Here is a 15,554-nt window from a genome sequence, read left to right as displayed (position 1 = left end):
GATGCATTTGGTTCACAGCTGTCAGTGTGCCATTAAGTGCTGCCACAGGTTCCATGCAAGCGCGGGAGAATGTCTTCCATAACGTTATACTGCTCCCGCCAGTGTACGTCCGTAGGGCGCTGCACTTTTCGAGCCGCCGTTCACCTCGACAAGGGTGTCTGTAGACACGACCACCGATCTAGTGTACCTAAAATGTCGTTCACCCGAAGAGCCGACACGTTTCGATGGATCGATGGTCGAATCTCGATGGTCCCGTGCCCACTGCAATGGTAATTGAAGATGATGTTAGGTTAACATGTGAAGACTTGGTGGTGGTCTGCTGCAGAGCTCCATGTTCAACAATGTACGATGAACGGTGTGCTCCAAAACACTTGTGTACGCACCAGCATTGTGCTCTTTCGGCAGAGGTACCACAGATCACCACCTGTCCTTTACAGACCAGACAAGCTTACAGACCAGACAAGCGTTCGAAACCCACGTTCTGTGAAGAGTCGTCGACGTCCAGGCATTTAGCGCCTAGTGATAGTTCACAGTCTTTCTACCTCTTTCCTTAGATGATCAAGACAGTAGCACGTGGACATTCGACCACTTTCGCCGTTTTCGAGTTACTCATTCACAGACTTTCCTAAAAAATCTGTCCTTTGACAAATTGGTTTATCTCAGTGGATTTACTCATTTGCAACCCATATCTCCGCTAGGGTAATCCTTTATCCGTCTCGGCTGCGTTGCATACTTTTCGTAGTGCGTCACGTGCCCGCAACGTAACCAAGTGCCATCCAACCTCGGGCTGGACAGTGGTCATAATGTTTTGGCTTATCGGCGTATATTTCTAAGTTTTCTCTATTCACTAGACCAACATTCATTGTTGATATTTAGTTCGACCCAGAGTGTTGCGTGGTTCTAGGCACGTTTTGGAAGAACCAGTAGCATGCTATCCTAACATACACCCGTTCGGTACGTTACTTTGCTTAGCGCTTATATCCTGGTGGCTTTTCTGCCAAGATACCATAAGAAAATGTTTGTTAATAGACAGTTATTTCCAGTGAATTCCCTGTTTTCCACTGCCCTGAAAGAGCTACCGAAATTTGGTCTTACTTGGTAATGGAAACGTGTTACAGTGCATATTATTCTATTTACCGCCATGAATACATCCCATTATTTAAATTTATACTTTTGGCAGAGTTATTTCTCAACGCAATACGGCAGATATTCATTCTTTATCCACACCGAGTGACGTGGTCAAGGGGCCAGCACGCTGAAATCACATTCGGATGGAGAAAGGTTCAAATCCGCTTCTGGCCATCCGATTTAGGTTTTCCGTTATTTCCCTTAATCCGAGCCGGCCAGTGTGGCCGTGCGGTTCTAGCCGCTTCAGTCTGGAATCGCGTGACCGCTACGGTCGCAGGTTCGAATCCTGCTTCGGGCATGGATGTGTGTGATGTTCAAATGGTTCAAAAGGCTCTGAGCACTATGGGACTAAACATCTGTGGTCAGCAATCCCCTAGAACTTAGAACTACTTAAACCTAACTAACCTAAGGCCATCACACACATCCATGCCCGAGGCAGGATTCGAACCTGCGACCGTAGTGATCACGCGGTTCCAGACTGAAGCGCCTAGAACCGCACGGCCACACTGGCCGGCTGTGTGTGATGTCCATAGGTTAGTTAGGTTTAAGTAGTTCTAAGTTCTAGGGGACTGATGACCACAGATGTTAAGTCCCATAGTTCTCAGAGCCATTTGAACCATTTTGAACCTTAATCCGAGCGTGTGCTTTGTCTCCAATGGTCGCGTTGCCGACGGAACGTTAAACTCTATCTTCCCTTTCTTTCTTTATGTGTCAGTTCGATGCAACATAGGCACAAGCATTGCAGTCAGTCTTCAGCAGAAAAGACTAAACGATCTTTTCTCTCTTAATGAAGTATCCTCTGTCCCATGAAATATAACAATGTATAGTTTCTTGATTCGTAGATCATTTCTGTGTACTGAAACACAGAGTATTTTACAGTCACTTAGACGTTGCCATTACAAAAGAACATGGAAGGAAGTTTAGCGTTTAGCCCACCATATACAACGAACACTAGAACGGTTTAAATTCGGAAATAGAGGAAACTTTAAACTACTGTGTATGTATTTTGAAATTTACCGTGATTTGTGAATAAATTAATTGCTATGAAAACTGGAAATTGTTCGCTCAGATATGTTAGGGTATGGTAGTTGTTACATCGAAGATCAGCATCTCTAAGGAGACCGGCACAGGTAAAGAACTTCTGTGCTACACAAAATAAATGTCGTTGTCTCTGAACAACTGATTACGAGATTGTCAATGAAATGAAATGGGAACCCCGCCTCTGCCAGATCCAGATTTTCTCTCTGGATTTATCCCTGGCCTAAATTTTAATTTCTCTTAGTGTTCAGTACTGTGGACGACGAAGTAATTCCATAAAAGTTGGTGTAACGACTTCAACTGAAACATTCAAGTCCCTTAATTTTCTTTCCATGAATTACAGCTCTTCAGCAATAAGCGGTGAAGACATGTCTAACATCTGTCTCCTTATATTCCTGTCAGGGACCGAGTAAATGAAAGGAAAATACTATTATGAGCATACAGATATCTGAAATTCGTTACTGTGGCGCAATGTATCACTGTATGCAGTCAGATTTGGGATTTAATCATTTCTTTTACTTCTGTTATCAGCCATTTCACAGCAACCTGCGAAAAACTTGGTCCTTGCAATACTGTCTTTAGAATACGCATCCTTGTTCCTCCACGTTTTCCTATTCGATCGTCACCTCAGTCTTCCCTTATCTCTTCAAATCTACCAAACAACTTCCTTGGTCCATCTACCAACCATTCCTCTAGGTACATCGCTTACTCACCTCTATTCCATTTTTACGCCTTGTCTTAGTTGAGTCTTCCAGGTGACTGCCTAAACCCATTTGTTTGATTTGTTGACTATCCAAGTAATTCCATAAATGCATTTCCCACTTTTTTGCTGATGTTCCTTATAGATTATTGGAGTCCCATTATGATTGATTTTTCAGGCCAGCTTCCTAACCTGCTCTATGAAGAAACGTAACTTTCAAGATGGTGTCTAACAGAGTTTGTTTCACGATTTTGCTCTAAAACGCTGAATAAATTTTGTCTGTCAAGGAGTATGCTTTTTTGAAGTCGACATAAATTACTACTCTTTCCTGGATTATTGCTCTACTGACGTTGAATATCTGTCCCATGCATGGCTCGCCTTTTCGCAGGCCAGCCTGATATTCTCAAAAAAGTGATAAGTTTGTTCTTCAACTCTTCTCAGCGGGGCTTCGGAGAGTAACTTATACGCAACTGAAAGTAAGGATATCGCTCTAGTTGTTCAGACCCGTTCCAATGCCTTTTTATGAAGTGGGTATATGAGTGCACATTTCCAGTCTGTCGGTATCGTTTCGATTTTCCGTATTTCTTCTATAAGCCGGTGAATTCCAGCTGCAGTGGCTTTCTCTCCAATCTTCCACATTTCTGCTACAATACTATCTTCACCTGGTGCTTTATTATCTTTGATTTCCTTGATTATCTGCAGATTTCACTAGGCTCGGTGTTTTGGAATATGACTTATTGTGGATTTGTTTCTGAGTATCCAGTCTTTACTGAGGCTCTTCATTGTGTAGCAAACTTTGAAATAGTCTACCAAGAGCTGACAGTTTGTTGTCGTTTGTAACTATGCTCCAATCCATTCGCCTACAGCTCAGACTTGCTGGTTATTATCCTCGCAGCTCCTCTTTGAAGGTTCTGTTAAACTCTCTGGTGTTGTTCTTGACGTATTCTTCCACTTTTCCCCTCTACTTTTGTCATCTTTCGCTTCCTCTGCTTTTATAATCGTGGATGTCTCTTTCCTTTTATTCTTACAATCTCCCCATTTTTCCTCGATCTTATTAGATTTCCGCCTCTTCCAGGATTTTAATCTTCTATCAAGTGCTTCATGACACTTTTCAGTCCACCGTTTGTGTTTCAGTTTTGGCAAGGGGGAGGGGGGGGGGAAGGAAGGGGAGAGGGGGGAGGAGGGCGGCTTCTACCCAACCTTCGGATGCCTTTGTTAAGGCTTCTTTGATTTTTTCCAAGCTGTTCATCTCCATATTAGACTGGTTTTTGGGATAGTCTTTATTTTGCTTCAGTGTCTCTGTGTTGATTCTAGATTTCACGTTTATCTTCGGCTTGGGTGTGTTCGGCTGAAATCTTACTTTGATCTCTGAGAGCCGAAGTTGGCGCTCTTTCTTACTTTGACACTTAGTTTTTCTTTTCGATTTTGGGCTGTTATTGTACATGGTCAATTTGGAACTCCTCTAGGCTTGCCTTGGGAGAAACAAACGTTTTCTTCTTCCTTGGGAGGGCTTCGAGGTGTGTGGACATCAGCTGCAGGTTGAATTGTGTGTAGAAGGCATTAAGTCTTTCGCCGGCCGAAGTGGCCGTGCGGTTAAAGGCGCTGCAGTCTGGAACCGCAAGACCGCTACGGTCACAGGTTCGAATCCTGCCTCGGGCATGGATGTTTGTGATGTCCTTAGGTTAGTTAGGTTTAACTAGTTCTAAGTTCTAAGGGACTAATGACCTCAGCAGTTGAGTCCCATAGTGCTCAGAGCCATTTGAGCCATTAAGTCTTTCTTCACTTTCATTGGTTCTAATATGTGCCGGCTAGTCCCCCGTTATTGTTCTGTTTTTCTTTTCCCTACCTAGTTGGGCATTCAAGACGCCGAGCAAGATTTCACCACGATGGTGAGGAATTTTGGATTCAGCATCTTCGAAGCTTCCCAAACATTGTCCACTTTTTCTTGGTTTCTCTTGTTTTTATTTACAGGGCCATGCGCATAGGTAATAGAGTACACTTTATTTCCAGACTTAAAGGAGAGAAGTGAAATGACTCTGATGGTGGCACAATCCTATTTGGCCATAATAAGACAGGAAATATTTTATGTTCCTTGTCTATAGGTCTTTACTGGTCTGGTGTTATTCTGTACGGACTTGTAGTATACACGAATCAAAACGTGACTATATTCTGTCTACTGTGGCTGCAATGTACCCACCCGCCCGGATAGTCGCGCGTGTTAAAGCGCCGCTTCCGAGACTGGGAGGTGCACCAACCGTGGACCGAATCTGCCCGACCGATCAGTGACGAGGGTCAGTGGGCCGCACCCCTGGCTGTGGTTTTCAGGCGGTTTCCCACATCCCACTAGTTGGATAGTGGGCTGGTATCCAAGACCCGCCTCTCTCTCACGATTCGGAAATACTTAGCAAACTTTCGCTCACTTCCGCATGCAGACAGTCACAGTATACGTAGGGTTGGTGACAGGGAGGGCATCCGGCCACCCCTTAAACTAGATGTGTCCCATACCGTAAATAACCATGGCGACCCTGCTCTCATGCAGAATAAAGACAAAGAAGAGACAAAAGTGACAATAATTTACTCATTGTGGCTGCAGAGATCCGTGAATCCCTAGTTGTTTTTGCGCCCTAAAACAAAACAAAACGAAAACAAGAGATCCGTGAATGTTCGGTGATATAACAGGAACAAAAGCGTAGTTACCAGCCATAATCACGATATTCCAAATATGATCAAATATGAAAGTGTTTCAAATCGATTGGTTTTCATGGCTCGCAAAGTAGAGGATTCAGTTAGTGTCGCTATATTATTCTGCAAAGAGAGCCAGTAGAAGGGAGGCAGGTAACCAAAAAGACAGTGAGAGGGAAATACCTAAGCAAGCGTTTTAAACAACAGCATAGTAAAACTGTCCTATTAGTATTTTGTAGTCCTTTGCATAGGGATAAAATTCATCCATGAGTTTCCTCGCGATGCCACTGACGGTTAGAAATTCGCTATAAGCCCTTGAACCCATTCTTACAACATACGGTTGTATTAGATGGCTTTTTCGGTCACGAAAATTGACAACGGTCGGGAGAGCGGTACGATAACCATATGCCCCTCCATATCCGCATCCAGTGACGCCTGTGAGCCGAGGATGACACCGCAGTCGGTAGGTACGGTAGCGCCTTCAAGATCTGTAGGGCCGGAGTTGTGTAACCTCAAGAGAGAGAGGAACATACAATAAGTATCGTTTACATATTGTCAATATATTTTATGGGTGAACTTCAAACGAAAAGTTATTTCGAGAACGGATCTCTTGCCTCACTGACTCAATTCTTGTTTTGGTGATTATGTGAGATATTGGATACGTTGATAAAAACTTTGTTTAGTGTTTCTCTGGATGGCGAATCTAGTGTGTATATGTGTCTTGTGCTCGGCTGTGATGAGTGCTTGTAAAACCTGGTGTGGTGGTTTTCTTATCATTGTCGATATTATTGAAATATATATGGAACGGAGAATGTGAAACTCGGAGTCGCAACATAGCTCCTACCTTACTGCTCGTAACTAGTATCCGTCTGTAACTACCTCAGTGTCGACGTGACGTTAAATCCTAATCTTCCACAAGGCCCAATTCAATAGCCATATCACTGTTAATAATACATCTGCTATGTCGAATTCAAGCAGTCGCTAACAACCTACTAAGAAACTCAATAGCGGTATGGTCAGTGAGCGACAAATTAGATGAATTCGATTCGCTTAGTGACTTTACCTAAGATCAAAATTCCTAGCGCTTTAAGTCAGATCGGTTGGCCAGATTTTACTTTCAAATTGATTGAACGCTTATCTCTTTACCCTCATTACGCTCATTTTCGCTTTCTTTAGCTTTTGCTTGTAGCTACGCTACGACTTCGCTCAAATCTGCGATGATCCTCTCTTTGCTTCCGTAGGAATTTTCTAACATGGCTCTTAAATCACGGTGGGTCTTTTCCATCTCTTAAAACTTTCATCGGAATATGCGTGTCTGTGGTGTACTGAACGACGCTTTTGAATTTTACCCATATCTGCTCCACATCTTCGTCCTCGGAAAGGATTGATGTTGACTACTCATGCACTCAGCAATTTGCATCCCGTCACTCGCTAGCCATAAATGTTTTCCTGCCTTTCATAACAGTCCTTGTAGCGCCCTTACTCATTGACGTTACCATTGCCCTATGACAACTGATGCCTTCCTGTACGTTAGCTCATTCGAGAAGTTCAGGTTTGTTTGTTGCTAAGAGGTCCAGGATCTTATCTTCACAAGCTGGTTCTCGAACTATAAAGGATAGTCAAATGAAAACGAGACAGAAGAGAAAAAGTGAGTAAACTAACCGTTTAGTAGCCGGCCGGGTGGCCGAGCGGTTCTAGGCGCTACAGACTGGAACCGCGCGACCGCTACGGTCGCAGGTTCGAATCCTGCCTCGGGCATGGATGTGTGTGATGTCCTTAGGTTAGTTAGGTTTGATTAGTTCTGAGTTCTAGGGGACTGATGACCTTAGAAGTCAAGTCCCATAGTGCTCAGAGCCATTTGAACCATTTTTAACCGTTTATTATTACAAAAGTAAACCCACTGTTAGGGATTGCCAGCGAAACTTACGTAGCATGTCCGAAACAACCTTGGCAATATGTGGGCCCATCCATAGCCTTCGTACAGTCCGGACCTCTCCCCATGCTATTTCCACATTTTTGGAGCCCTGAAGAAAGACATTCGTGGCCGTCGATTTGCTTCGGACGAAGAGGTGCACGGCCGAGTACAATCATTGTTCCGTAGGCAACCGCAACCATTTTTCCTTGTCTCAAAGTGGGATAATATATTAACAATTACGGTGATTACTTTCCAAGTACGAGGGTTGGAACTTACATAGTGGCAACTATTGATTTACAGCTCGTACAAAATAGAAACGTGTTTCAAAGTCTTACTGACCTTCAAAGTAGTCACCAGTATTGTGTAGAACACGTTGCCAGCGATGTGGAAGTCGTACGATACTCTTAGCAGTGCTAGTTGTGTTGACGGTTCGAGCGGCGCGTTCTATTGCCCGACTAATTTGTAGCAGCTCTGAAGCGAATTCCGTGAAGTGTTTCCTTCAGTTTAGAAATCGGGTTGAACTTACGAGCTCTTAATTCAGGGCTGTGCAGTAGGTGGTACAGCACTTAGCAGCCCCATCAGTCAAACAAATCAGTAACAATCTGCACTGTGCATGCTTGAGCATTGTCCTGCAAAATGATGGTCAGGTCCTGCAGAAATTGTCATCACTTCTGTCTCTAAGCTGGTCGTAGGTTGTGTTCCAAAAATGAGCACCATAGACACAGAAGGGATGACACTTTCTGCAGGACCTGACCATCATTTTGCAGGACAATGCTCAAGCATGTACAGTGCAAGCTGTTAGTGATTTGTTTGACTAATGGGGCTGCTAAGTGCTATATCACCTACTGCACTCTCCTGACTTAAGCCTTCGTAAGTTCAATTTGATTTCTAAACTGAAAGAAACACTTCGCGGCATGCGCTTCAGAACTGTTACAAATTCGTCGGGCAATAGACCGCGCCGCTCGAACTGTCAACACAACTAGCACTGCTAAGAGTATCGTACGACTTCCACATCGCTGGAAACGAGTTATACACAATGCTGGTGACTACTTTGAAGGTCAGTAAGACTTCGAAACACGTTTCTATTTTGTACGAGCTGTAAATAAATTGTTGCCACTATTAAAGTATAAATTCTCGTAATAAACAGTTTGCTTACTTTCTTTCCATCTGTCTCGCTTTCATTTTCGTTAGAAACAACATGTTCGCTGACACGTCGAGAAGACACTGCCCGTCCTTTTGTATGGTTTATGCCGCTGAGAGTCGTCACGGCGTAAGCTCTCTGCGACGTGCGTATGCATTGTATTTTGCCTATAACCAATTCACCTGCTGCACGCGAAAGCGTGTAGACAGAGCCAATTAAAGTTCCTGATTCGCTTCTAAAACTCTTTTCCCCTTAGAGACACTCATTATTAAAGTTATTTAATGAATACCACTATCAGTTTACTGTGGTGGATTCATTCGATTGTCTTCTACAGAAGTTGCTTCCCACGACTTGATCCGTCACCCGTAGGTGTTTCATGCAGCGACTTTGAAACACCCTGTATATTCCAATCTGAATTTAGGATTTCTTTGCTATTCACTTTTCGCTTCAACCAACTTTCTGTTCCTCTTACTGTCCTGTGCATTGCTACATTCAATAAGCGATATTAATATTGGGAACTTACCAGAGCTCCCTTGAAGTTCACTAATATAAGAGGCCATCAAAAATTTTCCATTCGAAAGGTGCGCTGCAACGTATATGCAAGGTAGCGCTATTCGGATGTGTAGGCAAGAGATCAGTGCGGCATTCGTGTCTTTCCGACCCGCGCGTGGAAAATGCGAAAACGTGAAGTATGGCAACGTTATTAACAAATGCGTCCAAACATTACCAACGAGCTGATATTTTTTCTTGGCTGCCGAAGGAAAAACACCAGTAGACATTCATTGTAGAATTACGGATGTGTAGGGGGCAAAATGTCTGTCGAAAATCACCGTTCTGAAATGGTGAGTCAAGTTCCACGCTGGTCGCGATTCGACACAACGCGGTAAATGTCGTAACACAGAACTCACGCTAACTCAAGTGGGAGACATTCGAGCACTCACCCTACAGTCCTGATGTCAACCCATGCAGTTATCATGCCTTCAGGTCCTAAAGAAGTCCTTGAAGGAGCGACGATTCCTGTCGGACGAGGATGTGCAGCAGGTAATTACAGACTTCTTCATGCTGCAGTACCCGGTGTTTTCCAAAACGGGTGTCTTTAGCCGGCTGCGTCAATGGGATAATTGCCTCAATGCTCACGGAGATTTTGCCAGATTGGCATATCGACTCTAGTCTGTACAGCCTTCGAACGTAATCTTTTTGATCGGCCCCTGTATAATATTAAACATTTTCTGTCTCCAGTCTTCGAGGACAAATTGTTCCCTGTGAGTAATGTGGCTGACCTATCACCAATTTCGGTAGGCAGTTTTTCACTAATACCAAGAACGGGTTCCTCTAATCAAAACACGCCATGTTTACCCCAACTTACTCCACTATGCTATTAGCCGTTTCCTGCGTGTAACGCAAGCCTCATCTATTGAGGGCAGCCTCACAATTCTCTGTCCTACAGCGGAGGTCGAGAAATTCGGAACGGTATGCCGCAAAATCCTCTGAGCCTCTGGTTTAGATCTTTCACCCGGGTCCTAACCAGAGGCATGTGGTGCGATGCTACAAGTAGCGAGCTGAGTTTGGACTCGCGTGTGATACCAACTGCCTTCTATGAACCAAGACTGGACTCAGGTTTCTGATATTCGTTGCCGAGTATTCTGAGTACAACACAACCTGTAAAAATAGCCAGTGAAGAGAGCTTTTCACTGGAATCGTTTCCTTTGTGATGTGTTATGATATTTACACTACCTGAGACACGATTCGTGGTTCGGTATTAACATACCCAATGGCGGCTCGTAGAAGTGAGACAACTCACACTATCCCAAATTGCCTTATTTTATATATCAAAACAGGAAAGTGGGAGCTATTCGTCATCGAACACTTAGTTACGGTGTTATTTTTCACAAATTCGTTGTTTATAAAGACGCTTTTGAAGTCAAAATTGTCAATAACTACACAGATTCTCGAAATCATTTGTATAATTGCTGAGTGATTATTTTCTAGTTGAAAAAAAAAACAAAAAGAAAAAAACAACAAGTAGTGGCGACCTACGTAGGTATACAGGGTTGAAAGGGTACAGTACCGCCCGACATTGAAAATAGGTACAACATTCTTCGTTATTCTTGTCAGAACAACATATTTTTTGTAATAATAACTCAATTTCACTTAATACACCAAAGCTGGATACCAGTGTAGTAAAGAAGGACTATTTATTTAATTGATCACATGTGCACTCCCACAAAACAAATCCCTACATCCAATTTGGTGAGATCTGTGAAATGAATGAATGTATGGTCGTCTGCTAACCGCAGATAGTGAATGTGCAATGTATGATCATCTTTGAGATGGTCCTTCGGTCACCTTTGGTGGAACCAAAGAGATGAAATTTACCTGAGCTTTGAGCGCCTGAAATGTGGCTGACCAATACGGTAGCATGGTGCTCCCCCACCTCGGCGGAGGTGCGAGATGACCTGAAGAATGGCCATGTTTCAGCACTCTGGCGCTGGATCTTGTGTTGGTAAGACCTGTCTTAGGTGTGCTCCGTAAAGACAAAAGAGTGGAGAGAATGGTATGCATGTGAAATACTTAAGAGCAGTTTGGAATAATTATTTCTCTATTTCAGAAACTTTTAGGGGGAAATTAAATGACAGGCAGGTAATATTAGGGGATCGTAGTAATCTTCGGAAGTGACCAGCGGTCACAATGAAACCACGTGTAGCAATAAGTTGAAATACTTGCGAGTGCTAGTGCTAAGTTGAATTACTTCCGAGTGCTAAAGTTAAGCTGAATTACTGACGTGTGTACTATAAGTTGGAAATATTTAAGAAATGGCGTGTGCAGGACTTGAAATTAGAGACGAGTACTTCCACGTGGTGAGTACTGTGTGAGTCTCAATCTGTGTATGAGACAAAGGATAAAGAGAAGTAGTCGTCCAAGGTATCAGTTGAGGACTCGCGTGTGTGACGAATGTGATCTTAATATTACTTTGCGTGTTTCATTTCCGTGTGACGCTAGATTCAAACTCTAACACTCTGAGAGAGAAGCAAGGTGAGTCAGCCGTCTATCCAGCAACGCCACTTGACTTGAATTGCACAGGAAGACGTGCATATATCCCCCAGAGTTCGTAGTAGGAAAGAAAAGTTACGAAGTGGGGCAGTGTCGTGTGAAACTGGGATGAATACTAATTGAAGTGGGGAAGCTGAAAGCGAAGTGATTCTAACGTTGTGACTATTCTTTGTGTTGTATTGTATGTTCCCAGTGTGATGTATTTCATGTAATTTAAGTGTGTGTGGTTTCCATGGGAGAGTAGCAAGATAGGTTCAGAGGCAATGGGTTATGCATGTTCCTTTTTGTACCGCTCGGTCTGGAGGAAATTTTCGTGATGATGGGTGTGAGAGTCGAAGTGTGAGACATAGCAAAAGATCCACCGTCCTGTCCAGAAAGTGCACTGTAGCGTTAGATAATTACGAGACCATAAGATAGAGAATCACCAATGTAAAGCTATGCCCACTGGGTGGAGTTTCTCATGTGTAATTATTGTATAAAATGTAATGGTGTGTTTAGGTTATCTTTGAATCATAATAGAATTTATCAGAATAAAGAGATAGTGAAAAGAAAAAGATTGGTGGCCTTGTTCTTCGAATAGTGTGTACTCATGATATCCAGAACTTATAATGTGTGCGCCATTCATATTCAGTGCGATGACCAAGTGTTTATCAAAGCCGTTGGGTAAGAAAGAAAATGTGGTATTGCCAGTGCGTTGTGAAGAATCAGAGTTGTGTAAATTACTAATAGTCAGAAGTGCGTTATCCGTTTCCGTTGCATAATATTCAAACAGGAGAATAATTTGTAGCTTAATTTTGAGTACTAGAGCTCATAATCAGTCATTGATGTTACTCGAAAAATAAGAATAAATCCACTCCCTTGGCAGACCACTCATCTTGCAGGCCTGACTGCTTGATGCCACAGTATGAGCAAGGCATGTGGGTTCCTCTCAGGGTGACATCTCACATAATCGTGACTCATTAAAGATACAGTGTATTTATAAGTAAACGTTCCCTACTTGAGCCAGTATAAATGTTAAACTATTTACCATATGGTACCCAACTTTAAAGAAATGATTTTCAGGCTGTGAGCTGGAGGATTTGCGTCGTCAGAAGTGCGTCACGACTTACCATTAGGCTCCGGTAGTGGTGCGGTGACATAGAGCTGAAATACAAGCATCGGTGTGCATTGCAGTTGTAAGCAGTGAAGGTGAGACTGGAAAAGGTGAACAGGGCTTCTCTCATTGAACTGTTTTATCAAAGCTACAGCAAAAGTGCTGCTGTTCTTCGCAAGTATCGACGGATTAAAGGATAACGGAGAGGTCTTTTTCCGCACCAGGGTTGAAGAACAGGCACCAGGCGCAGCACGATCATTACTGAAACTTCACGACTTGGCGGGTGTTCAAGGAGTGTTGTGCTGAGTGGCTTCGATGATGGAACCGAGGCGAAACCACATTCAGACATCGCGGGATAGCGTGCCACCCCTCATTACGGATGTCGGACGTCGTAGGCTGGGCGGTCTGGTAAAACATGACAGGCGGCGAAATGTGGCGGAACTCACATCAGACTTTAATGATGGGTAGACCAGAAGTGTGTCTGAAGACACAGTGTAGCGAACACTCCCAACGATGGGCCTCCACAGCCAACGACCCACCCATGTTCCTATGTTAACACCACGACATCGACAACTACGACTGTAATGGGCACGTGACCATCGGCACTGGACGTTACCGCAGTGGCAGATCGTTGCATGGTCTGATGAATCGCGATACCTTTTTCATCATGTCGATGGAAGGGCGCGAATCCGTCTTCTTCCATGGGGAATAGTGCCTTGACACCTGTACTGCGGAACGGAGACAAGCTGGCGGCGGCTCCATTATGCTCTGGGAAACATTCGCGTGGGCATCCATGGGTCCAGTGGAGCTCGTGCAAGGCATCCTGACGACCAGGTAGTATCGTATACTGGTTGAAGATGAAGTACACCGCTTCACGACGACCATGTTTCCCGACGGAAGTGCCATTTTTCAGCAAGATAATGCGCCATGTCACAAGGCCTGGAGTGTGATGGAGTGATTCGAGGAACACAGTGAAGAGTTCCAATTAATATGCTGACCCCCACCCCCTCTTCCCTATCTGGACAGATTTGAACCCGATCGAACACATCTAGAATGTTATTAAATGTGGCGCCAGAGCTCATCGCCCCTCCCCGAAATTTATAGGAATGAGATGTTTTGTGTGTGCAGAGGTACTGCCAGCTCCCTTCAGCGAGCTACCAAGGCCTCATTGCTTCCATGCCACGACGCATCACCGCTGTTATATTAGGTAGGTGGTATTAATGTTCTGGCTGATGAATGTACGTGCCATATAATAAGAGGGGGGAGGTGGAGTGCGAGAGGGCGGTGGGAAGGGAGTGGGTAGGTTCAACAGACACGATCGATCAGTCTATAGACTATTTACAAACCATACATTTTAGAAATAGGGAAGCCCCAAAAACACCTGTCAAAAGCTTGAATAACTGACCACATTTTTGCAGCGTGGACTGCTGCGCGACATGCAGGAAGGGAGTCAGTGAGGTTGTGCAAGGTAACGACAGGGATATGGAGCCATGCCGGCTCCAGAGCCGTGGTCAGCTGCGCTGGATTTCTTGGTTGAGGATCCATGGTGCGAATAGCCGGATCGAGGTGGTCCCACACATTCTCGATAGTGTCTAAATCGGGGGGTTTTGTGGCCAGGACCGTTTAATTCATCCTGTTGCTCATCGAACCACGAGTGTACACCGCGAGCTGTGTGAGAAGTTGCATTGTGATGCTGCTAGAAACCACCGTGTCGAGGAAAAATTAACAGTATGTAGGGTTCATATGGTCCCCAAGGACAGATGCATACTTGTGTTGATCCATTACGCCTTCCAGAATGACGGTATCACCCAGGGAACGCCATGAAAACATTCTTCCGAGCATATCTCTTCCTCCACCGGCCTAAACACTTCCCACAAATGTTGCAAAGTGTTTGCTTTCGGACGTTTCACTTCGTACACTCCAACGGCCATCTGACCGATGGAGCATAAAACGTGATTCATCTGGAAAGGCCGCCTGTTCCCACTCTGTGGACGTCCAGGCTATCTTTCGTTGCCGATGAACGGCAGTCAGCATCGGTGCATGAACCAGGCGCCTGCTGCGGAGGCTCTTACACAGCAACCTTCACCGAAAAGTCGTTGAAAAGATACTGTTGGTAGCTCCTTGGTCCTCTGGTTGGTCGGTTGCTCAACAGTTGCAGATCTATTCACCTGCACGCATTTCCGCAGCCGTCTTTCACCCCTGCCATCTATACACATCAAAAACAGCTTTACATCCCCAATTCCCCGAACTCCTGAAGGCAGACGTTGACTGTGGATATTTTATCACAGACACAGTCCCTCTGACTGTTCAGGGATGTCACTAAACACGCCCAAAGATGTAACAAACCATACATAAGCAGCGCCTTTTAGACGGAGGGGGTCCGACAGCCGATCAGTTCCAGTCATTCCACCAGGAAGGATGTAGAAAATTGCTCTGAGCACTATGGGACTTAACATCTGAGGTCATCAGTCCCCTAGAACTTAGAACTACTTAAACCTAACTAACCTAAGGACATCACACACATCCATGCCCGAGGCAGGATTCGAACCTGCGACCGTAGAAGTCCCGCGGTTCCGGACTGCAGCGCCTTGAACCGCACGGCCAAAGCGGCCGGCAGGAAGGATGTACACGGCTCGTGTTGTCTGTAGTTCAACCATGCCTAGACGGTCAATACCGCGGTTCGATCGCGTCCGCATTGTTACTTCATGCCAGGAAGGGCTCTCAGCAAGGGAAGTGCCCAGGTGTCTCTGAGTGAACCAAAGCGATGTTGTTCGGACATGGAGCACTCACAGAGAGACAGGAACTG

This window comes from Schistocerca piceifrons, chromosome X (assembly GCF_021461385.2).
Source record: "Schistocerca piceifrons isolate TAMUIC-IGC-003096 chromosome X, iqSchPice1.1, whole genome shotgun sequence".
Lineage (NCBI taxonomy): Eukaryota > Metazoa > Arthropoda > Insecta > Orthoptera > Acrididae > Schistocerca > Schistocerca piceifrons.
This window is presented reverse-complemented; position numbering follows the sequence as displayed.